General features: G+C 41.2%; 1 long non-coding RNA gene across 1 annotated transcript in view; it reads left to right on the plus strand.

Annotated features, from left to right (window-relative positions):
• The first annotated feature begins 2,841 nt into the window (after positions 1 to 2,841).
• Positions 2,842 to 23,732, plus strand: part of LOC311583440 — a 39,024-nt gene continuing 18,133 nt past the window's right edge. Inside the window, exons 1-2 of the long non-coding RNA XR_014774512.1 lie at positions 2,842 to 2,881; positions 17,177 to 17,289. This is a non-coding gene — a long non-coding RNA (uncharacterized lncRNA). The remainder of the gene's footprint in view (positions 2,882 to 17,176; positions 17,290 to 23,732) is intronic.

The following is a 23,732-nucleotide window of genomic DNA, read 5'->3' on the forward strand; positions in this document are numbered from 1 at the left end:
CACCCATCTCTTGTGACACACCTCTTCCCACAAGGCCACACCTTCTAATCCTTCCCAAACAGTTCTTACTAACAAGAGACCGAGTATGCAATTATATGAGCCTATGGCGGCTGTTGTCACTCAAATCCCCCCACCGTTTAATATGCTAACAACCACTGTGGCTCCCTATGCCAGTGACTCATCTCCCTCCCTTCTCTGACCCTGGAGGAAACTCTCAAGCTCTGTCATGCTACTCAAGTCCACTGAAAGAATTACCTTGGTGTAGATGCGAGCTAAATGCCAAGAATCCTGGTGAGCTGTCCTGTCAGGTTTGTTGTTTTAATAAACAGTGTTTTCTACAAATATAATTAGGTATGTTAATAAGACACTGAGTGAAGCACAAGCCAGGTTGAACGCTGAGGAAGGTTTTTGCTGATAACTTCATTAAACATATATGAGGAAGTTGAGTCACCCATTTCAGCTGAAAGGAAATCCAGTCGACAATGGGCAGGAAGTAAAGGGAAGACCATCAGGGCTTACAGATGTATGAGCATGAGACATATATTCTGAACATGAGAGTTAATTGGTTTTCGCTTGGTTGAGTGCCATTATAGAGACCTAAGGAGGTTTTCTTTATTCATTGATTTTTCTTGTGTCAGGTACCTTCTACAAGACAGGGGAACGGGATGTGGAAAAACACTGAGGGCCGGACCTCCTAGTCATTACAAGCCTAAAAAGCTACCAGTAATCAGGAATTTTCAAGACAACCATAGGCTAGTTTGAGAAAATCAGTTACTAATATTTTTATTAAAACATTCTTTTACTTTTCTCTCCCTCCCTTTCTTCCCTCTGCAGTGTTAAGACTTGAACTTAGGTCTTCACACATGTGAGGTCAGTGCTCTACCACTAAGCTGTAACTCCAGCCCCCAATTTTCTGTTTTGAAAATGCGTAGTCAGACGTGCATAAAACTAACTACACAGCTAAATGAAAAATAAAATAAACAGCTGCATACTCAATGTTTCAGCTTAAGAAATAGAACATTATAAAATTTGGAAAGGGCCCTTCTTCTCCCAAATAACCTGCTCCCAATATACTAATTGTTTTTGTATCTATATCTGTGCAGTTTTGAAAACTTCATGTATATAAGTGAATCTAATTTTGTTTGTTATGTATTAAATTTTTCTATCCAAGACCATCTTAATTTGTCTTAACTCGTTTAGGACACATCTTAACTTGTTTAGGCTTTTCACAAATTCTTTCAACAAAGTTTTATGTTTATTATTTACAAGATTTTGTGCCTTTTGTTTACCTTTCCCCTAGTTGTATATCTTTTGTGGAAAAAAAAGGGGTTCTTAAATGTATATTTTAAAATTGTGATTTCTAATTGTTTGTTGAGAGTATAGAGCAACCCAACTGTCATTTTCATGTGAATGTCATAAATATCGATTGCTGAGCTCTATTAATAACCCTAAAAAATAACATAAATTAAAATATATATGTAGATGTCATAACTCACAAATATTGATACATTTCTTCCTTTCAAATTCTTACTATATGTTATTTTGCATATATTTTATTCATTTATTTATATTTTATTTATTATGGAAAATAGTTTTTTTTCATAGAATATATTCTGATTACAGTTACCCCCTCCCTGAACTGCTCCTAGATCCTCTCCACGTCCCCAACCACTCGAATTCACACCCTTTTTTCTCTCATTAGAAAGCAGGTATCTAAAATAATTGAAAAGTAATAATAACAAATAAGAATACATATTTTTCAAATTTTTGGATTTTTCTTTTTGTACAGACTACATGTTTCATAAAGTTTTCAGCAAACTGCTTAGCGGATAGCTGCTATGTTTGGTGCCACACCATTGCCTACAGCGACATGAGCATAGCCTTCCTTTTAAGGTTGGACTTTGCACTTTGTTGTCTTATATGCACTTTAATAAGTTAGAAACTTTGTCTCTAGCTTATTGGGGTTACCTTTGAAAAAGTCACAGACACAAACTGTAAAATACTTTCCTTTTATGTATGTTGAAATAAACCAGTGCTTAATTTTAAGTTGAGGTTTCATTCTTGAGACTGAAAACCACTTGCGCATGGTGCGTTATTAGTTTATACTTGAGGTTTTGTGGTCTGAGTTTCCCGTAGGATGTGTGCGCATGTATTCCTGAGTGGGGCCCAGCTGGGAGGACGTGTTCCCTTCCTTCTCATCATGTCCTTCTCTGGGCTGAATGTAGAATTATAGCAGCTCCTCGGTTTGAATTAAAGAATATTTCTTTTTCTGTTCCCTCAGAAGAGTTTATAATACTCTACACTGTGAATTACAAATATTGTCAACTTGAATGCTTGCTAGAATTGGCATATAAAGTTATCCGAATCTGATTTTCTTCATGGAAGGGGTGCAAAAGGTTTTTGGTTAAATCTGTTTAATGCTTATAGGAACATCTAGATCATCTTCATCTCTTTATCAGACGTGATGATTTTCTTTCAATAGATTGGTATTTCAAGCAATGTTCAAATTTGTACACCAAAATGTTCTTTATAGTTTTTCCGCCTATTTATATTCCATATTGCAGACTAGAAATCATCTGTTTCTCTAAGGAATTGAATTGTCTTTGGTGAGAATACTGTTTGTAGGCTATAGTTAGGGTCAGGCAATTACTATTACCTTGAGGTGATTTTTTAAAGACAAAGCTATGAAAAATGAATATTTGAAAATACAACAAAAATAGAAGTTCATACTGATATTCTCTTTTATTTCCTTACCTACTGTGTAACTATTTATCGTTAACCCAAACTGTGAGCAACCAAGGTCTCCAAAGTCTCCATTGTGAATAAGCGAACAAACGCTATGCTGTATCCATACTTTGGAGCTACTTCTCATCAATGAAAAGTAAGTTATCAAGTAATGAAAAGCAGATTTGAAGACTCTACACCTTGTAAAATTCTAACTATATGAATGTGTGAATGATAGTGGATTTTTAGTGTGGTGAGGCACTTCAATATGAAAGTGAAAGACAAACATGATTACGACTTGTCAAAACCCACAACACGCAGAACAAAGATACCTTTAATCCCAGTACTTGGGAGGCAGAGGCAGGCAGCATCTCTGAGTTGGAGGCTAGCCTGATCTACAGGACAAATTCCAGGACAGCCAGGGCTACATAGAGAAAGGCTGTCTTGAAAATTCCCCACCCCCAAAGAGAGAGAGAGAGAGAGAGAGAGAGAGAGAGAGAGAGAGAGAGAGAGAGAGACTAGAAAACCTTTTTGGTTTTAATTTCAAAGGAAATGTGTATGCCTCTATATAAGTGTTTTAAAATAAATACATATATGAAAAATATTAAATTTTTATTATACTTTGTTACTTAACTTTAATAAAATACTATATATGAAGGAAGTTTCAGTTTGTAGACAAGAGAGCATACTTCATTGAAATTTCATCCACTGACACTTGACTACCCTTAGTACAGGAAGTAGCTGATTAAATGCCTTCTTTGAAATGCCATGCCAACCATTTGTTTTTAAAAGTTTCTAAAATTGTAGTATCTAAAGTTTTGGTCTTGCCAGTCTTACCACATGGAGTTATCTGTGATGCTCTTGGCTATAAATAAGTCATATTTTTTTTTCACCTCTATTCTTCTCAGTGTAGATGTCTGCTTGAGACTAAGGACAAGGACTAGTTCCATGATTTGGGCAGAAATGCAAATGTGACAAGTGACACCAGGATGGCTAAACATGCGACAGTTAACCCAGCTACTGTTTCCTGAAGTCTAGTTGAGGGTGGTTTATGTATATTACTTGAAAACTGTGGTCTATAGAATACATATGTGGCAAAAAAAAAAAAAGTGATGTTAGAAAATGTGTTTGTGGCTCCTAAAAATTATTTATCCAGTCTCTTGCCTTGGAGATATTATGATGGATGATATTGTCAGTCAACACCTTTCCAACCTAGTATTCAAGGATTAGGTTGAAAGGCTTTGAATAGCTCATCAACAAGGTCACATTCTGAAATTTAACAACATGGCATTTACATGATGATTCCATGACACAGCAACTGCCCCAAGGCCTCTTCAGCACTCCACAGAGCTAGCTGGTTGTTAAATGTCTTGGTACAAGATTTTTGTGGTAAAACACACAGCCTTCTGTTATGAACAATGAGATTCCTTATCAGCAACGACAGAAGCCAGATTTCTTCTTCATTGTCTTCTCTTCTTGGCTTTCTGCTTTGATGGACTTAGAAGAAAGTGCACATGTGGAAAGTTCAGACAAAGGCTTCAGAAACTCTTCCACTAACACTTTCCTGTGTTATAATTACCTGACTGTCCCTGTTAATTCATTTTTATTAGTCCCAATCCATAAGAAGGAGGGGATGATGTTTCATCATTAGCATGATACAATTCCATACAGATAAGGACTGGGCTATTTTGTTACCCTTTACATATTTTTACACAGCATACCCCAGCCTAGCATAGATGAAGGCTTTTTTTTTTTTAACTGAATAAGAAAGAATATTACCATCTTGGCTACTGTAGGACAGATGTGCCCTACTTGTGCTCCAATACAGAGCCAGGGACCGTGTGAGCCCAACTGACACTTTCAATTCCAATTTAACACCCAGGGTTGATTAATTTTTTTAAGTGTTTCTTAGCATACAGGTGATTCTGCTGGTTTGCCTTCAGGGCTCTAGCAACATCTTACGTTATTTCCTGCCACTGCTAGGTGTATGGGGGTGTCTTCTGGGTAAAAGGACTCCTGCCACCCCAGCTTTCTTTCTGTCCCAGATTCTATGTTCTCTCTGTTCCAGATGGCCCCCTCTGCTCTAGGCGCCCCTTTCTCACCATCCCTGCCCCCCCCCCCCGACCTCATGACTCACTCACTGCTTTTACCTTTTCTCCAGGCCCTCCCCTTCCTTATCCCAGCTCTGTTGCCTGCTGTAATTCCTCGGGGGGGGGGGGTGTACACCTTAGCATGAGCCCACCGTGGTACCCCCTCACTGCTGCATCATTATATATCATAGCAGTGTTACCAAGAGAATTTTTGTGAAAATATTAACATAAGACCTTATTTGCTTTATCCTCTAGAATATATTAATTGGTTTCAAAATAGTAACAGCAATATTATATTGAAAATAAGACAATTGAATAATATTTGTTTCTCACAGCTTTATTCTTATCCCTAGAATATACCCCATTAGGTAATTATTGTTAAAATTTACCTAGTCCACGTGAATGAATACTTTCTTTCTCTAATCATCTGATAGTTATGTAAACTGGTTGTGAAACCAACTTAATGTATACTAAATTCATTTGTTTTAGTTCATGTTCACTTTCTAGTTTTTAAAATTTTAATATGTATCTTAGAGAACATAACAGTATGATTTTAAAAAAATTAAGCCATGAAGTAAATCTTGTTTCTACTACTCCTTCCGACAATTACCTTATTTTTTAGTAAGACACACACACGTACAAACACACGTTTTATATGTGTATATGAACACAGATATGTATTTGCATTTTTAAAAAACTCACTAAATCACAGACATTTTTTTTTGCTTAGTTAATTTTCCAGTGGAAACACTTGTTGGTTATCACACTGCTAATTCAGTGTGTATTTCAGCTGCTACCTTAATCAGCTTGGAGGTACAGAACTCTGAACACATGTCCATATTCTCGTCCTAAAGCTGACTTTTAGTTGTCCTTTGCTGTGCTCCGATTTCCTCAATGTTATCTTTTGTCTGAATTCTTTCAAGTTGAGAAACAGTTGCCTTCTGCACTGTAGGAGTTCTTGAATTTGTGGACTCTGTTTGCTTTCTCTTTCACAAAAGGATCAAATATCTAAACTCATTTCAGCCTTCTGGCTGCTTGTTGGAAGCAGCCAGTTGTAGCCAAAACATACAACTAACATTTTGTCTTCTGAACTCTTCCCTATGGCATATAAATTCACTTGACAGGTGATCTGCCTTCTAGGTTACTATAGTGACAGTTTTACCTGATGCTTCTCAATGAGTGAAAGGAATAACCATTTCAGCCTTTGAGTACAGTTTCCCTTTTTGCTGACCCACAGACCTCCAAGCCAGTGTCATATCTTCTGGGCTTTTGTTCCATCAGAATCGCACTTCTGGTACCAATTTTTGTGTCTACCAAAGTCAACCTAGACTGTGTGAAAGGACCACATTCTTTCAAAATTTCAGTGTTTTAACACACTACACTGGTACAAGTTTAATCAAGGTTTACCAGAGGGAGGAACTGGGGGAAAATTAGGGCAAATCTTTAAGATTCAAAATGGTGGGGATAACTATAGTACAGCAGCATTTAAGTGGACATGGAGGCCAGACACATCATAGACAGACAGCCACATGATGGAAAAGGAAGCTTTAGAAAGAGGGCAAAGAACCAAAAGTACCAAAGAAAGCATCCCGAGGCTCTGGCTAGCATCTGAGAGAGAGACCTAAGCATTTTAGGTTGTTTTGCGTGGGTTTTCAGGATAACCCTGCTTGAGAGTTTCGGTAACTTCGCCCTACTGCCATCATTCCCTTTGAGGAAGTCCTCGGAGAGACTTCACATTTTCTTTGTGGGGTCTTGGGTCATAGAGTTTGGGTGATTTTAGATTGTAGTCTCCAGGAGAGTCCTCTGGTGCTGTGAGATCTCAGGAGAGGCTAGATTTCCCCCTCTGCGCCAGCCTCAGCTCCAGGTGTACATACGTTCTCTTTCTGCAAAGAGGGGGCCATTTGTTGCTCATCACCTTTATCCTGAGCATGTTCGAGATTGCCCTTGTGTGCAGAGCTCACCAAGTGTTTCTCTGTGTTGTGTGGGACTCAGGATTTGCTTTTCTTTCCCGGGCACTGTGAGCGTGACACCAGTTGTCTCTTTCTGTGTTGTTTGGTCTCTGCCTCCCATGGGGGAGTCCTGCTCTCAGCTCAGTTTTGAACTTCTATTTTACCATTTCTGGGTTGCAGTTACAGCATTCCTAAAACCATGTTTCATTCTGCATTCTAGATGATTTAGCTGGGAAGCTTGTTCAAGGTGACGAATCCCGTGGTGAGAAAAGGAAACCCACTTCTCATCTCTGTATTTGCAGCATAGGGAATATAACACACTCAGAAACCAGTCTTCATTTTAAAATATAATGAGTACCAAACTGAGGGAGGAAACAGAAGAGATGTTTGGTTGTGAATAACTGGGTTGGTATTGGTCATTAGCTAGTAGCAGGGAACTGGCTGTGTTTATTTGCATTAAATTTCCCAGTTCACCTTGGCTGCTGTGATGTAAGAAAACATGGTCAGTGAGTTTAAATAAAATTAGTTTGAGACCCCATATCAAATAAAAATGAGAAATATATACTACCTATCCTAGAACTGAAGGTTTTAGGAACAGGGAAGGAGACCTATTTTAGGCTTGCAAAATTAAGCTAATAATTAATGGTTATTAGCATAAGTATATCCTAAACAGTGTTTACGATATACTTATCACTATACATGTTTTTGAAATTAAAACTCAACTAGTAGTCCCACATTTTATCTAACAACAGTATTTCCATCACTCCCACCAATCTCTTCTCCACATTTTCTGTTCCCCAAATCCCTCCTATTCTGTTTTATCGTTTACACATATTTGTAGGAGGCACGGCTTGAAGGAAGCCTTGGAGGAACCAGGCTTTTCTTCAAGGGAAGAATGATGCCTGATGTCCTGCAATGCTGGAGTGAAGGTAAACAGCTTGGATTCTTTGCTATTCTGTTAGGTGCCAGCCTCCCCCAGAATTTTCACAAACCTTTAGAGAGATTTGCTTAGGTCCTTTGTCTTTCAGTGAATAAACTCATCCTTATGAAAGATGTTGGCTATTCACTGTGGACTCAAGCAGCAAGCTTTGTATGCTTTGTAAACTTTGTCTACTTTGCCAAAAAGTGCCCAGGGTTCTGCAGCCAGGCTGGGCCACTTTTTTGCCTCTAGGCTCCCCTACATCTTTCCTGGATGCTCCCTTTTCAGCTCCATTGGGTATCACCCTCTGTGGTTCCTGAAAGGGGTGCTCGGATCTTTAGGCCGTGTCTCTACAGTCCTGGGACTTAAGATTAGATGCCTGGAGAAACTGAGAAGCTGAAGCCACAGAAAAAGCAGCAGCACCCGAGCCTTCAGGTTACGGAAGGAACTCAGGGGGAAGGGAGGGTTGTCCAACTGCAACTAGTCTGGGAGCTCCTAGCCATCTCTGTGGGAACAAAGTATAAACTAGCCATTCCCTTCAAGCAGGGAGTTTTACATGGTTTGGCTCTGCCAGCCAGGGACCAGGACAAGGAATCTGACCCCGTAGTATAAGTTTATAGTTTTGTTTAGCTTAGAGTTCAAGTCCGTGTAAACCCCTTGAGGCATGAGTTACTAGCAGCCTGCCCCCCACTGTCATAATGGCAGTTCTAGCCTCTAACTGCCACTTAAAGGGACCCTTCCTAGAGTATGCTATTTTTAGGTGAAAAGTCTGAATAAAAACTCACCAATCCCTGACCAGGAAAATCCACCAATTCCTGAGTTTCCCACAGAAACCCACCAATTCCTGGAACTGACCAATCCCTGAAAAGGAAAGCCCACCAATCCCTAAGCTCCCCGAAGCTCAGGGCTTGAAATCCCACCAATCCTCACTCTGGAAATCTCTCCCTTAGAAAGCGCTACCCGCTAAGAAATACTATATAAGTCCTTCCTACTGTTCAGTTTCCTGTTTTCTCCCTGGAGCAGAGGCAAACATCCTCTGCCTTTGTCGCTCCAATAAATCTCTTTTAAGAGATTTGCTGCCTGGCGTGACTCTCGTGGAAAGAAGCCAAGAAGCCCAGAAGAGAAGAAATGAAGAAGGAATAGGGGCTGAGGCTCCTGAGCAACTCAGCTCAGCTGGGGTTGGGGAAAACCTGCCTTGGGAGCTACAATGCCTCTGATAAGGAGGCTTCCTCTCAGAGCTGTTCGGTGTGTCAGGCTGCCCTTCCCCTGGGACACTCTTCCCCCTTCAGAGCTGTGTGGTCCCCAAGCTTCAGAGTTACAGTTTCCTGGACACCTCCCCATCTGATCAGGAAGGTCATCGAAAGAGGCCCTAAGTGCTTTGTATCCTCCATCTACAGAATCCATCTTTATGTTTGTTACAAAGTCTTCCCCTCTAGGTCCCAGACCTGAACTCTCTTTCCCAGTCAATAGAATTTATTCCTATATTAGTGGTCTCAGGGACTTTGGTATAGCACTGGATTTTGCAAGGGAATTTCGAATGTAGCCATCTCTGAAGCCTTGTCATGAGAATTGTCGTGTGGAGACTATCAAGTACAGATTTTTTTTCCTCCAAATTTTACTGTTTTTAAATGTATAAGAAAATTAAACATGGTGGGTCTCTGAGTTTGAGACCAGCCTGATCTACAGAGCAAATCCAGGACAGCCAGGGCTCTGTTAAACAGAGAAATCCTGTCTCCAAAAAACCAATTTTATCTCCTCCCAAAAAGAAAAGAAAATTAACCCATGGGATCACACTCCAAGTTTTGATCCAGTATGACTGACCGAGTTGTTTTCCTTTTCACGTCTTTGTGGTGCTTTTCCCTGCCAACCATGATTCCTGTGGGCACTCCCCGCTCCCAACACACATCCTGTTCTCTTTGCTCTTGGTCAGCCTGAAGGGAGCAGTTTCTTTCCTCCGTTGTGTGAAACATATCGCAGACTTTTGCTCTTGGAGACACATGACGAAGGCTGAAGTCAGGTTGTGTGTAACCTAGAGAGCAATTTAAAGCAGTATTCTATTTCCCTCAGCTTCTATTCTCCTTAGAGTCTTTCCCTACAGAAATATTACTATTATGTAGACTTCTCTTTATTTCACTTCTTGCCTATCCTGAATCTATCTAATAGTTTTCTGCAACTAAGGAGAATTAAGCCATAATAACAAAAGATCATCCTGGGAAGGCTCTCACCACCTAGTTTTGCAAATCACTATGTTCTCCTCCTCCGTTTCTTCATGTGATCTTTAGTGATGACAAATGTGATCAGGATGGAAGAGTATGGAAAGACAGATCTAGTGTGTTCACTGGGTTACAACTTTGTTGAAAAGAATCAGAACTACCAAATGTTTGCCAATTTGGCTTTTTAAAAAAGCATTTTTTCAAAATTGACAAAATTATACATGTTTATTATGCTTAGCATATATTCGAGGAATTTTTGATGGAAAAACCATGAAAGCCTTTTTTAAAAAATATTTTTTAGTGGATCTAGTGAATGTATTCATAATTTCTTTGAAATGGGGCCAAAATAACACTTGTGATACAATATATACCATTAGGTTATATGGCTGCTTTCATCTTGTGGAAATCTGTGGCTCAAATGGGATGATTTTATAATGTTTTATTGATTAACCATTCTTTGTTAGTAACTCTTTTAGCCATGACATCAATAAACTTTCTTTTTTACAGCATTGCCAATACTACAGTATTTATCATCTCGATGTAATACACGTTTTTAAGACTATCAAAATCACATATTTAGAACATTAACTGCCTCATGGGCAGCTTGGGGGTAACAGACACCTTTAGATGACGTGGTGTGACTTGACATTGATGCTGAGGCCAGTGCCTTGCAGGGAGCAAGCAGAGCTGCTCTCCGTATGGGTGACTCTTAGTGGCCTAGTTTTGTTTCTGTTTGCTGTGATAAAACACCCTGACAAAAGCAACTTGAGGAGAAAGGGTTTATTTTAGTTCACAACTCCAGCTAATAGTTCCTCAAAGAAGGGAAGGCAAGGTGGTAGGAAGTTGAAGCAGCTGGTCATACCCACAGTCAGGAGCAGAGGGTTGGTGAACGAGAGGAACAGACCAACGTTTTATAGTTTTATAGTTAGGCCTCGTGCTTGAAAATTTGTCCCCTTAGTGACTTATGTTCCCTTAGATCTTGAGGGAAAACAACAACAACAACAACAACAACAACAACAAAACCAAGCTTACACAAGTTGCAGCTGCCAACCAACCAGGATGCAGGTCAATAGGTTAAGACGCTTAGTTTAGATAAAAAAAAATTCCCCCTTACTGGATAGCTCAGAGGCACCCTCCAATCAGCTTAAAGGTCAACGTTCCTATGTAACCTTTGACCAATCATGTAACACCAAGGCTTGGAAATCCCCGCTTCGGGTTTTTCCCGTTAAAAGCCTTGGACCAGGAGCACCCAAGGTCTCCATATTCTCCATTTGCTGGAGGACTGATGGTCCAAGCTCTGACCTTGTTAAATAAAGCGACCCATGTGCAATTTACATCTGATTCAATTCCTGGTGGTTCTTGGGCGTCTTGAGATCCAGGTATTACAGTGAACACATGCGTGCTTGTTCTCAGCTTGCTTTCCGTATCTACTGTAATACAGTCCAGGGCAGTGCCCATGAAATAGTGCTACTCATATTTAGCCTGGGTCTTCTCACCTCAGTTAATCCAACTAAGAAAATCTGCCGTGAGTGTACCCACATGCCAGACTAACCTAGACAGTTCCTTGGCTGAGGCTCCCTTCCTGGGTGACTACATCATGCCAAGTTGACAGCCAGTGGTAACCACATAGCTAGCTAGGACACTTGCTCAGGCACATGTCTGCATTTTGTGCCTGGGCTTCAAGTCCCAAGGACACCACGTGCACAGCTGGTGGAGTATACGCTCTGGATGCTCCTCCACTCGATGGTATGCTTCCGTGCGCATCCGTGTTAACACCACGGTTCTTCTCAGGGATATTAAGGTGGGATGGAAAGGGCACTGGGCTTGAATCTAAAGATTTCAGCATGTGTTAGGACATCGGAGAAGACATTTAACTCTTCATCTATAAATAACCCAGATATTACCCGCCACACAGGACTGTTTTGAAAATCATTAGAAATTAGTAAGAGTTCTATATAAACTGTGGAGTGATTTGAAAATCTTATAAAAATTATTGTTGTTTCCCCCTCTCTACCATTTTCTCCTCTTTTCCTATAGAGATTTCTTTCAGGACTTCTCCCCTCTCACATTCACTTTCAGTTGAGCCAGTTCTCGGATACTTCCTGGTTACCGCAGAGGTGATCAGACATGTGCTCCTTGCATTTTCTTCCACAGTAACTGTGTGCGTTGCTGGTCCTTCAGTTCCCAAAGCATCAGTAACGGCAGCATTTCTCTGAGAGAGTAAAAAATATTTCTTCCCACTTCTGGGGGGGGGGGCGGAGTTAGGAATAGCATAAATTGCTGTCCATCCTATACAGTGTAGATATGAAAGAAGGGGACGCTACTTACTGTGACCCCAGGGCCAATGGCTCTCTCTACGTCTGGATTAGTCTGCCTGGGGACTGAGTGACCTTTATGTAGGTTAGGGAGAAAAAGCTCAAGCCTCACTGTTCAGTTTTGCTTATCATTTAATTACTGGAGAAACTTCCTTCCCCTTTAAACAAATCGATAATAAAATGAAATATTGAAGATAGAACAAATTGGATTTCAGCACAAGTAAATTGTCAATAGCCACAGAGTAATGGCAAGTTGAGTTGAAAGTGACTCAGAAATAGCTTAATGTAATGTGCCACTCATTCTTAAGTGAGCTGATGTTTCACTAAACAGCCCAGCAGAGGGAAGCAGTAATACCTCCTAGAACATTTGAACTTCACTCCCATGGTATGCTCAGGTTTGGGATGTAAGGAATGATTCTAAAAATCCTTCTCCTTCTGAAGAGCCACAGTGTAGATTAGAATACTAAGAGACCTATGAAAACCTAGAGGGGGAAACACTTTTTGTTTGTTTAACCAAGAACACATACACACACACACACACACACACACATACACACACACACACACATACACACACACATACACACACACACGTGTTTGTGTGCACATGTGCACATGTTTGTCTGTGTCTGTGTGTGTGTGTGTGTGTGTGTGTGTTCCACCATTTAGTCTAACCAACCCAGGCTATCAAGAAATATGACTGCTCTCTTTTCTTTGTAATACTAGGTGTCTGATGGTCCCCTTAGGAATAATGAAATGTGGGTGAAAAGCAAGAAGTCATGAGGAATAGAAAAAAAAATGTTAGCCTAGTAATTTGTTTTTCTGTTAGGCTTGACACCTAAAATCTGCCCCATCCACTGCACTTGCTTGCACACAGGGTGACCTTCCAAATCTGGTCAAGTGATGCCCTCAGGATCTCAGCGCTCTTCATCACAGAATGGATGAATTCTAGCCTTCTTGGCCCAGCCTCCAGGATGCTGTAGGCAGTGTACCTATAGTGCAGCCAGCAGCCAGCCCTTGCTTTTCAATCTTTGTGGTTATGGCTAGATTTGGTATTGGTCATTGACCCTTTCTCTCAAATAACACATCACTAATGATTCTTTGTAGTTTTGGCTCCATTGTGATGCCTCACACAGTTCAGGCTTTTGCAGCAGCCGTGCTGGGGGTGATGCTGTGTGAATAACTCTCCTTCTTCAGATTGTTTATGTAGGCATCCTGTGCTCAAAGTTAACTCATTGCAGCTGTGAACTTGCCCTCAATTCTTCCCTATCTGGATCCTTGGTAAAGTTATCACTACCTGGTACCACTCTTGACTCTTATACATACATTATCATTATTATTTTTGTCTTTTTACTTTATGTGTGTGTGCCTGCCTCTTCTTAAACTGAAGATAGAGACTGCGTTAGCTTCCGAGACTGCACAATGAAGCCCTGAAACTGTGTGCTTTGGAAACGATAGAACTGTACATAGCTTTGCAGTTCCGGGGGCTGTCGCGTGAGAGCAGGTGTCGGCAAAGCTGTGCCTCTTTCGAGAGCTGAGGGAGAGATCCTTGCTCCTTCTCCCTATTGTTACTGGTGCCTGGTGTCTGCAGTGGCTGTTTCCCAGTTCTGACATCTTATGCAAGGAACTGAAGTCAATGTGCACAGATTGCAAAGTAGCAAGGAAACTATTTAAAAGCAAAGTGGTGGTACAGGCCAGCATACTCTGTCAAGAGCAATAGACTATCCAAAGACCCAGGCTATTCATGGGGGCTGCTTTTATGGGGTCTAAAGGAAGGAGATGCTGATTATTAAGGGGCATAGGTTGGGCTTTGCTCACCTTCCTCAGCTTCCGGGCTTGGGTCAGGACATACATCCTGGGCCTGTCCTGCCCCTTCTGGCTGCCACACCTAATCAATCTCTCTCTCTCTATTCTGTTCACTATTCTCTGTTCACTCACTCTCTCTGTGTAGTCTATCCATCAGTACCAAGGGCAGATAAAAGCAAAAAGCCTACAGGAGCTTACCTTAGAGTTTTTGCAAGCGGAGCCTGGTCTTAGGCAGCCTCAGGCACACCCCTGGCTGACAGCACACCAGTGTTTTCTATACAGTTGCGGCACTACCCTCAGCATTTGGCCTCTGCTGCATCATCCTCAGGGCCGGTCATAGCACCCGGAGGAAGAGATGGGGACCACAAGGCAAATGAGACACACTGACTATCATCGAGGATTTTGCCAGTTGACATAGAACATTTGTACTTACACCTCCTTGGCTGCGTTGGGTTCCAGGATATCCTGATCGGGCTTAACGCTTGTAACTAGAATGTATCTAAGCTCGGAAATATATGTTCCAAGTGGCCAGGTGCCCAGCACAAGCTTGGGAGGCTTATTTCTAAGAAAGGATTTGAGGAACATACCCTGGAGCAGAAGGGTTGCCCTCTCTGAAACCGTTCATTCCTTGCTTCTTGGATTTCACTTCAACTGCATTCAACTGATAGATGCAAATTCAAGGTAGTTAATATTAGGGTATCAGCTGTCTCTAACCAGGTATAGCTTGATATTCAATTTATTTATCTTCTGCTTCTTAAATGCATATGAACTTCTAGTTTAAAGTTTAGTTTTGGGTGTTTTACAATATTTTGCCAGATGAGTGTTGCTTCAGTTTCATCATTTTTCTATCTGGCTATAGCCATTTCATATGGAAGCTACTAAATTCTGTATAGGGTACTTATAAGTTGTCATGCTATTGAATATGATAGTTCTTTAGTTTATTATATTTTAGTAGATAGTTATGACACTTAAAAATAATGATAACTTTTCTCTGCTATTCCTTACTCTTGATTCTTTTTCTAATCTCATTGCAAAGATTAGGTTCTCTAGAAAAATAATGATGCAGGGAGTGTTATGACGAAATTTACAACTTATATAATAGGCCTATTCAAGAACAGACTTGAATGGGAAATATATAGTTAGGTTTTAAGAGTTGTATTGATGAATATAGACAATGAGGCCTTAATTAGATTGTATGGAACTAGGAATAATGAATAATGATAATATTAATGAAATATATAAGTGATTAAGTGAACATGACTATACAGACTGATTAAATTCTCTGGCTGAGTTGGAGGAGCCATTTTGAAGAGACTATACCATTTAATGGAAGAGACTGTTGTTGAGGCCATGAATGACCCTGACTTTTTAAGAAATTGATCCGTCACCTTGTGCCCCAGCTGGTTCATAAAAAGATAAGACTCAGACAGGCTAGGAACACAATCTTTGCTTTGCTAGAGCCTCAGAATCAGATGCTCAGCTAGAACACCCATTCTCTTTACAACAGGCTGGTGGAAGTAGAATGAGAATAAATATTTGAGCAAAAACAACAACAAAACCCAGAATTCAATAAAAGTTGAACGGGCACTGTTCTGTAGATGATTAAAAGTGTCCATGGGGGTGACAGAATTTTGAAATCCTCAACAAAAAATGGTGGGTTGTGATACTGACATGAGGAAATAACAGCAAGGAAGAAAGAACAGAATATAGTACAGTTGGTGTGCATGTGACAGGACAAGAGGTGACGGATGATGTAAGAAGGGAAATGGATGATGTAATTGATAGAAAATGTTCTCCGGAAGTATGAGGCATGAGAGATAAATGAGAGGAGAATGAAAAAGTGAGTATGTGATGGATGTGGAAGAAATGCAGTGGGATGTGTGTACTTGTATATGAGAAATGATAAATGAGATACGGTTGCCCTGTGATTGAGTGCCTCCTTAACATGCCTGGGAAACCGGGTTCTCATACCACCATCAGAAACAAAAATGATACAAAACATAGCGACTGACTCACAAGGCGCCTGAAATGGATGGGCATCATGGCATCCTTTATCTCTTACCATCCCATCCCATGACCTCCCATAACTAGGCACATCAATATTATAGATGCTATCATATGTCTATAGTAGATATGGGCAACTGAGAAAGAATAGTAGATACTTCTTGATAGCAAAGAGCAGTTTGGTGGGTGATTTTTTTTCTTTCTTTCTCTTTTTTTCCCAGTGAGTGATGGGAAGGATTGCACAATTATATCTCAAGGAATTATGGGTACTGAGGAGGCTAGGGGCTATTTTGCTCCTTTAATGGTTCTTTCTGGTCATTGTCATGACAATTGCTAACTGTCATCACACTGTGAGGGTGCCATTTAGCATGAGGTGAGATTATAATGAATATTTATAGGTCACCTGCTGTCACTTTGATAGCTATCTTGTTGTCTAGTCAGTTTTGGCCAGCCCACTTGTTGAAAAATTTTGGTCTTGTAGGTGCGATGTCCTCATGAGTAGACAAGATTAGGATAAGTAGGAATACATCTATGTCATATAGTGGGTATATAATTAGAGCAGGACAGATGTGGTCAATAGGCAGCACAGTCTCCACGTGAGCCCCATGCTATGGGGAGTAGGGACTGTCTAACACTGTCTAGGGAGTAGGGACTGTCATAAACCCTGCCTTCCTTTCATTGATCACTTTCCCCTGGTGGGGCGGCCATGCCAGCCCACAGAAGAAGAGGATGCAGGCAGTCCTGATGAGACTTGATAGGCTGGGGTCAGGTGGTAGGAGAGGAGCCCTGCCCCCCTTTCTGAGCACTAGGTGAAGGGAAGGAGAGGGGAGAGGGACGGAAGGTGGAGCTGGGAGGAGACAAGGGAAGGGGCTACAACCAGGATGTAAAGTGAATAAATTAAGAATAAACAAACTTAATATATTAAAATAAAAAGATTGGAGCAGGGTACTAGTCTCCCACGTTTGAATTTCAGGCCTTGCTTTTGAGTGGTGCGGAAGGGAAGCACTGTAGCTTCTTAAAGATGAGTTTAGGTGGCACGAGGGTACCCACTGGAGGGGTTGGAAACTCTCTGGAGTTACATTTGGTAATGGCCTGATCATAGGCGTAGCTGTCTATGTCCCCGAGTGACTGTCATCTGTAACTCTGTGATTTGCAGCATTGTACCTGGGAATGAGAGCAGACAGTTGAAGATGGATGGCTGATGGGATCGGAAGACCAGGAGAGCTGTGACAGGTCGCCCGAGGCAAGGAACAGTGATCAAAGAAGCAGGTAGCTTGTTGCTGAGCTCCCTCTACTCTTCCTGCTTTGTTCCTTTCTCAGGTCCTTCTTCCATGATCCTTGGGGTCGCAGGTTAACAACACCGACGTCAGCTTGAAGAGAGGCTGCCTCCAAGGCTTGGTTAGTGCTCATGACTACAAGTGCTGCTATTTTTAGGTGTTCAAAGATGGTTCTTGTATACTTCCATTTGCTGTGTTTTTGAAAGTATCTTCTTTTATTTATTTCTAATGTGTGTGTATCTATGTATGTATCTACGTGCATGAGTTCAGGCATGTGTGTGTGTGTGTGGGGGGGGGTACATGAGTGTGCACATGCATATGAAAGTCAGAGGTCAACCTTGGCTGTTGCTTTTCATGTGCCACTCATCTTGTGTCTTGAGTCAGGGTCTTCCGGTGGCCTGGAAATGACCAAGGCTGGCTGGCTAGTAAGCCTCCCCGGTACTGGGGCTGCAAGTGTGTGACATCGTATCTGGCCTTTTTAAATGGGATGAGGAGAATGAACACAGGTCCTTACGCTTGTACAGCAAGCACTTTGCAGAAGGCGACATCCCCTCAGACCCTACTGTCTCTCTATTGGTGGATATGTGACACAAACGGCTTGGAGAGAAAAAGAGGGAGAATTCAGATAGAGAGACAGCTCAGAATGAATTTATATGTGAATGTGAGACTTTGGTTCTCTGACCTTCCAATTTCTTCTCCAGGTCACTGCACCAAGGAGGGAGGACACTGTCACTTTCTGTCCTGGAAAGAGATCAGATTTCACCCCAGTCTCAAATTCTCTTCCTAAATGCTCTCTTATTTCTTTAAGGCCAGATGTTTAAATAAGAAAAAAATTTGCCCTAGTTGATCTTTTGAACCTCCTCAACCTCAGATTTCGACAGATAGAAAGGAGCTTGGAGTAGCGGGGAAGAGTATGTAGCACTATTTGAGAATGATGTTGGGACTCACTCTGGCTCCACACTAGACGTCTACATGCAGCATCCATTTGATGGCTTGGCATCTGGCTGCTGTTTACAGAGCTAAAGCAGCTCCCTGGAGTCTCATTTGTTGACTCAGCCTTTGGGTCTTGCTGTTTTTCAAAGCAAATGGTGTAAGCTACTTCTCATGAAGTCAGCGCACTGGGTTTTTAATGTGAAAACCAGATGTCTTGCTATGTAAGCCTCATTCTAGGTCATCATTTCTACACACATGAATGTGCTGATGTCCAAAATAGTCCATCCATGCTGGGCTAACTACGTCTACAAAGACTCGAGTGGGTATGTTGCATCTCAATATACCCTCTCATTGTATAAGGCCCGAGCTGTTTCTCTGTAATAGTGGCTGTCAAATATTGTTTGTCATGGTCCAATGAGGAGGCTCTTTCAGAATAAACATTTCTGCACTCAGATCACACAAAGCAGAGATTTAAGTGAACTTTACAGCAAGCAATATAAGAGGGTTTGTAATGGTGTCAGGTGAGCTTGGGGCGTCTCCCTTTCACTTAACAAGCACTTGACTCGGACACCTTTTAGTCCATTTCTGGATACATTTTCTAACCACCCATGCTGAGCAGATACAAACTGAAAACTTCTTTTCCTTTAAGTGTCATTACTTCTTCATTCAGGGACTGTGATGTCTGGTTTTAATGAGCTCAACGCAAACCTAGGCATATCTGGGAAGGGGAGATCTTAATTGAGAAAATTGCCTCCGTAAGATTGGTCTATAGGCAAGTCTGTAGAGTGACCTTGATTAATGATTGATATGGAAAGGCCCCGCCCATTGTGGGTTGTGCCATCCCGGGCAGGTGGTCCAGGATGGTATGAAAAAGCAAGAGGAGCAAGCCATGAGGAGCAAATCAGTAAACAGCACTCCTCCATGGCCTCTGCTTTGGCTCTTGCCTCCAGGCTGCTGCCTTGAGTTCCTGCCCTGACTTTCCTGGATGATGGACTATGAGCTGTAAGATAAAATAGATTCTTTCCTTGTGGTCATGGTGTTTATCACAGCAGTAGAAAAGAATTAAGACAGGTATTTAACCTTTTCCTAAAACATGTGATGCTAGCCCATTTAGAGGAGGAGAAAGCCACATTATAGAATCTATGTAATAGGAATTGCTAAATCTGTATTTTCATAGTACATTATTTCTAAATTGTTGGGATGGAATATTTCTGAATAAAGCTTGTTCTGAAATGTGTGACTCATCATACATAAAGATGATAAATGTTGGTTCTGAATAGCCCCCAACTCTGTTTGCAAAACAGTCCCTTCTATCTGGTAGTCTGCTTGATGTATTTTTAGTTACAATAACAGTATGCATTTACCTACTATTTTGTCTTTGTTTTGGCAATAAGAGATTAAAAAGGAAAGACTGAATTCAAAACATAAGTCTTTTGAATATAATTGCATCTAAAAATATCATTCATAAAGTCAAGGAACTTGGAGGGTAAAAAGGAAAATGTGACCTTACTTGTAGAGCCTGTATTTTCAGGCCACATCAGCAAGATATTTTATCCATTTTACATTTTTTCTGAATTTACATCTGGGTTAGAAGAAGTTGTATCTGTTTATGCCGACATTGGAGTGTCTCACTGGTTCTGGGGAGCCCAGCTGCAGCAGCCTTGCTACCTTGTCTTTTCTGATGTTATCTTCTCTGCTTTGCTAGCTCTTAATTTCTCAGGGACCAAATAACTAGTCAGGCCTGGGCAGGTGCATCCCTGTAGCTAATTTCTGTCTGTATACATTGTTAAACCAAGGCCCTTCACATGCCAGTGTCTCCTAGGAGACCACAGTTTGTTGGTCTAAGATGAAGGGGAGAGACTCAGTTCCACGACTGTAGAATTGTGTGCTCTTAGGTGAGTCCTAAAGCAACTTTAGGATTTGATCTTACCTTTGTGTTTGTAAAAGGGATCTGTTAACCTTGAACTTTCAGGGTGTTGTGTCATCAACCATCAACAGTATAGTGACATTGGTGATGTGTCCATATAATAAGGAGTTACCAGCTACCCCCAGAGATGCATCTGGCAAACACACTTCTTACTCTTGGCCTTTATACCATTGTCTTTTGACAGCAGGGAGGTTATGTTTGGTGATTATACCAAGGTTTAGTCTTAAATAGATCTTTTGGTGAAAACCTAGGCTCTCTCTCCTTTAAGGATTTTAAGCAGAGTGTGGTTCCCATTCCACAGAGCTAAAGAGACTCTAGAACAAAGGTTTGAGAGGAAGATGTGCCAACAGGTGCCTATTTGTGCATGCAGACATAGAAGTGTGTTGAGAGCCTGAGTGCCTGCTCACAAACCTTCCTCCTATGGGCTTTTAGAATGGCTGGGATAATGGGAGCCTCCAAGAACTCCCTGTCCTAAAGATACTCCTTCTGGCTGCCTATGCCATGACTTTCTTTGACTCCTTCTTCAAGCCCCTGAACTTCAAAGAGGTCATGGACCATTGATGCAACTGGGCTGACAGCAGTGGTAGTGATGCTTAACTCCTGATGTAATCCTGGAAATAGTGTGTGTTTTATTTTTGGAAGAATACTTTACTTGGGGAAACTGACACACACAGCAGACACACAGGTGGACCCTTCACACAGCAGAGCGGTGACTTGGGCAGCTGAAGCCTGGATCTTCCTTGGGGGCTGAAGTTTTTTTAAGAGTCTTTGTCCCATCATTTAGATTTGGTCACTTTGAAGAAAGACAGGCTGGCTGATTGGCCCACATTGCTGTCTAAATACTTGTGGTCTAGCTTTGAGTTTGTTGAGCCACTAAGGACCTGTCTATGTTGGTGCCTGTCAACATGTAACTGTAAGCCTTTCTATCCTGGATGAAAGAGGAATACACCCCCTAAATATTACTACAGATATTGGGCCAAATAAATAAAACACCTTTTCATATAATTTGTGTTATAAATCAGTTTACCATCAATTTCTAGTAGTTAATTATCTTTAAGGTCCCTTGGGCCATACCTTTAAATTAGATCTTTACAAAATGGAGGTGTAACACCATATTTTCTTTAGCACCTTGGTTAACTCTACATATTGGAAAACATTCCTTTTTTAAAAAAGCTAGATTTTGAGCATTTAGTCTGACATTTACTATGTCTGTTTAAAAATACATGCTTAGGTGTATTTATTTATTTTGATCTGTTTTTTATTTTTTATTGTTTTCTTTTTTAAAATTAACTTATTCAGATTACTATTCAATTGTTATCCCATCACTTGTATCCACCTGTTCCTCCATCCATCCTACCCCCACCCTATTCCCCTCCCCTAGGTATATGTGTGAGGGGGACCTCCTCCCCCACTATATGGTCATAGGCTATCAAGTCTCATCTTGGTAGTCTGCTTATTCTTCCCTTGAGTGCCACCAAGGCTCCCCACCAAGGAGAGGTCATCAAATATGGGGCACCAGAGTTCCTGTCAGAGTTAGTCCCTGCTCTCCACCCAAGGTGTACTTATTCAGAGGCTTGTAGTTCATGTTACATTTAAATTTTGTTCTGATCTTCTGTATAGTCCAGTAGGGCCCTATGGGCTATAGGGCTTAGGGACAATGACATCATTAAAGCCTTATGACTTGTCTGGGACAGCCCTAGTGTTATGTCTCTTATTTGGTATAAATATTAACAGGCCCCCTTTGATGTTCAAGTTATCATGGTTTAGGTAATAAAGTATATAGTCACCCGTGGAAGGATGCCATTAACTATTCATTCTAGTCAGCTATTAACTTCATGCATGGCACTCGTTATGTGGTACCACTTCCTGGGTGGTGCTTCCTACATCCCTGTCTTGTACTCGTGCCCTGAACACAGATGGTGTCACACCCAGGAAGGACAGGACGTTACTCCTTTCCTGGCTTGCTCTCTACTTCACTCTTCCACTCTGGGGATTCAAGAGCCCTTTTAAACAAGAAGCTTTCAAGATTTAAATCAAACAGCCCAGTCATAAATATTCCAGGAGTACAGCACTGCTTCTGCCTTTTAGCAGGCTCTGCACACAGGACAAGGATAAGAAAATCCAGGTGGCACCCAGTTTCTTATTTAAGGCATTAGACAGGAACCTGTGATGGGCTATGTTTGTCACCTCTTAGTGAGATGCACCTTACAGAACATCTCCACCCCAGTGGGTAGTGGTTGCCGCAGCCCATACTTGCTCATCCCACAGTGCCATCAGGTCACTCTATCTTCACGTACCCGAAGTAATGAAAGGTGCTGGATGTGGCCATAGAATCTCAATGCGCCCCCCACCCCACCCCCAAGTACGTGTAAGGGACATGGCTTAATTGGCTTTCACAGGATGCTTTTAGAATCATATCATGTGTCATAAGTAAGTATTCCAAGTAACCAAATCCCATCTATTTTCCTCAAAGGGCTAAAAAATTTTTTATTTTATTTTATTTGGGCTTCTTGTGAGTAAAATTTGAAAGCGGGCTTTAATGTCTTACATCATCAGCTTCACTGGAGTCCACTAGTCGCTTCTGAGTCTGGACCTTTTCATACAATACCAGTTTGTGGTACTGTCTCATAGGCTGCATCATTTCTGTTATTCTTACAGCAAGTGTGACCTGCACAAAGTAATCATTTTGGAAGGCTATTCTGCCTACTCCCATCTACAGGTTTCCAGGCTTGGTCATCCTCTCACTGGTACTTGGGTTCGACTCTTGAACATTACTACCTAGATTGGCAGGGGATCTAGCTTTCCCTCGGCATCTTTATTCCCCAGGATCCCTGAGAATTACAGAATGGACTTGCTTGCTCTCAAGCATGAACTTTTCTATTCTCAGGTAGCATAGGAACTTAAGTCTCCCTTGGAGGCCATTACAGGTTATGGTCTGAACAAACTCCAGAGCTGGCTGCTAATGGAGAACAGCGTTGAAGGCAGCAGAAAAAGATGAATGGCTTTGCCTGTTAACCCAGCCATCCAAATGCCAGTCTCACACAGACATTTCTTCTGGAATCTACTCAATTAATCATAAATCTTCTGGGGATGGAATAAAGTCTCTAAGAAAGGTTGTTCATGCTCCTCACTGGGGTAAGATGGATATCACTGCTGACTGAGGGGATCTGGCACCCCCTCTAGCCATCTCTGTTGTTATATATGAACTAATAATTCATTTAAAAGTAGAGCATGTGCCAAACAGAATATTCTCCTTTCTATCCCCATATTTTAATGAACACTTGCTTTATGACAATACATATGGGGTGTGTGTGTATAATGTGTGAGAGAGAAAAAGAGATAGAAAATGGTTAATTTTTTATTATGAGGTATTTATTTACAGCTTCCCCACACTCATGAAGTGAGTATCCTGCACAGTTTTATGTACAATGCTTAGCTTTTGAAGTCATTTTCTAGAAGTGGTATTTTCTGTGTGAAATGGTCACATGGACACCAGCAGCTTCTCCGGTGTTCTGCAAGACTGCACTGGCCGCCTACAGTGAATGAGAATTATAATCGTCTGGGTTTGCCTTTAA

The sequence above is a fragment of the Acomys minous genome (assembly GCF_964271855.1).
Source record: "Acomys minous genome assembly, chromosome: 14".
Taxonomy (NCBI): Eukaryota; Metazoa; Chordata; class Mammalia; order Rodentia; family Muridae; genus Acomys; species Acomys minous.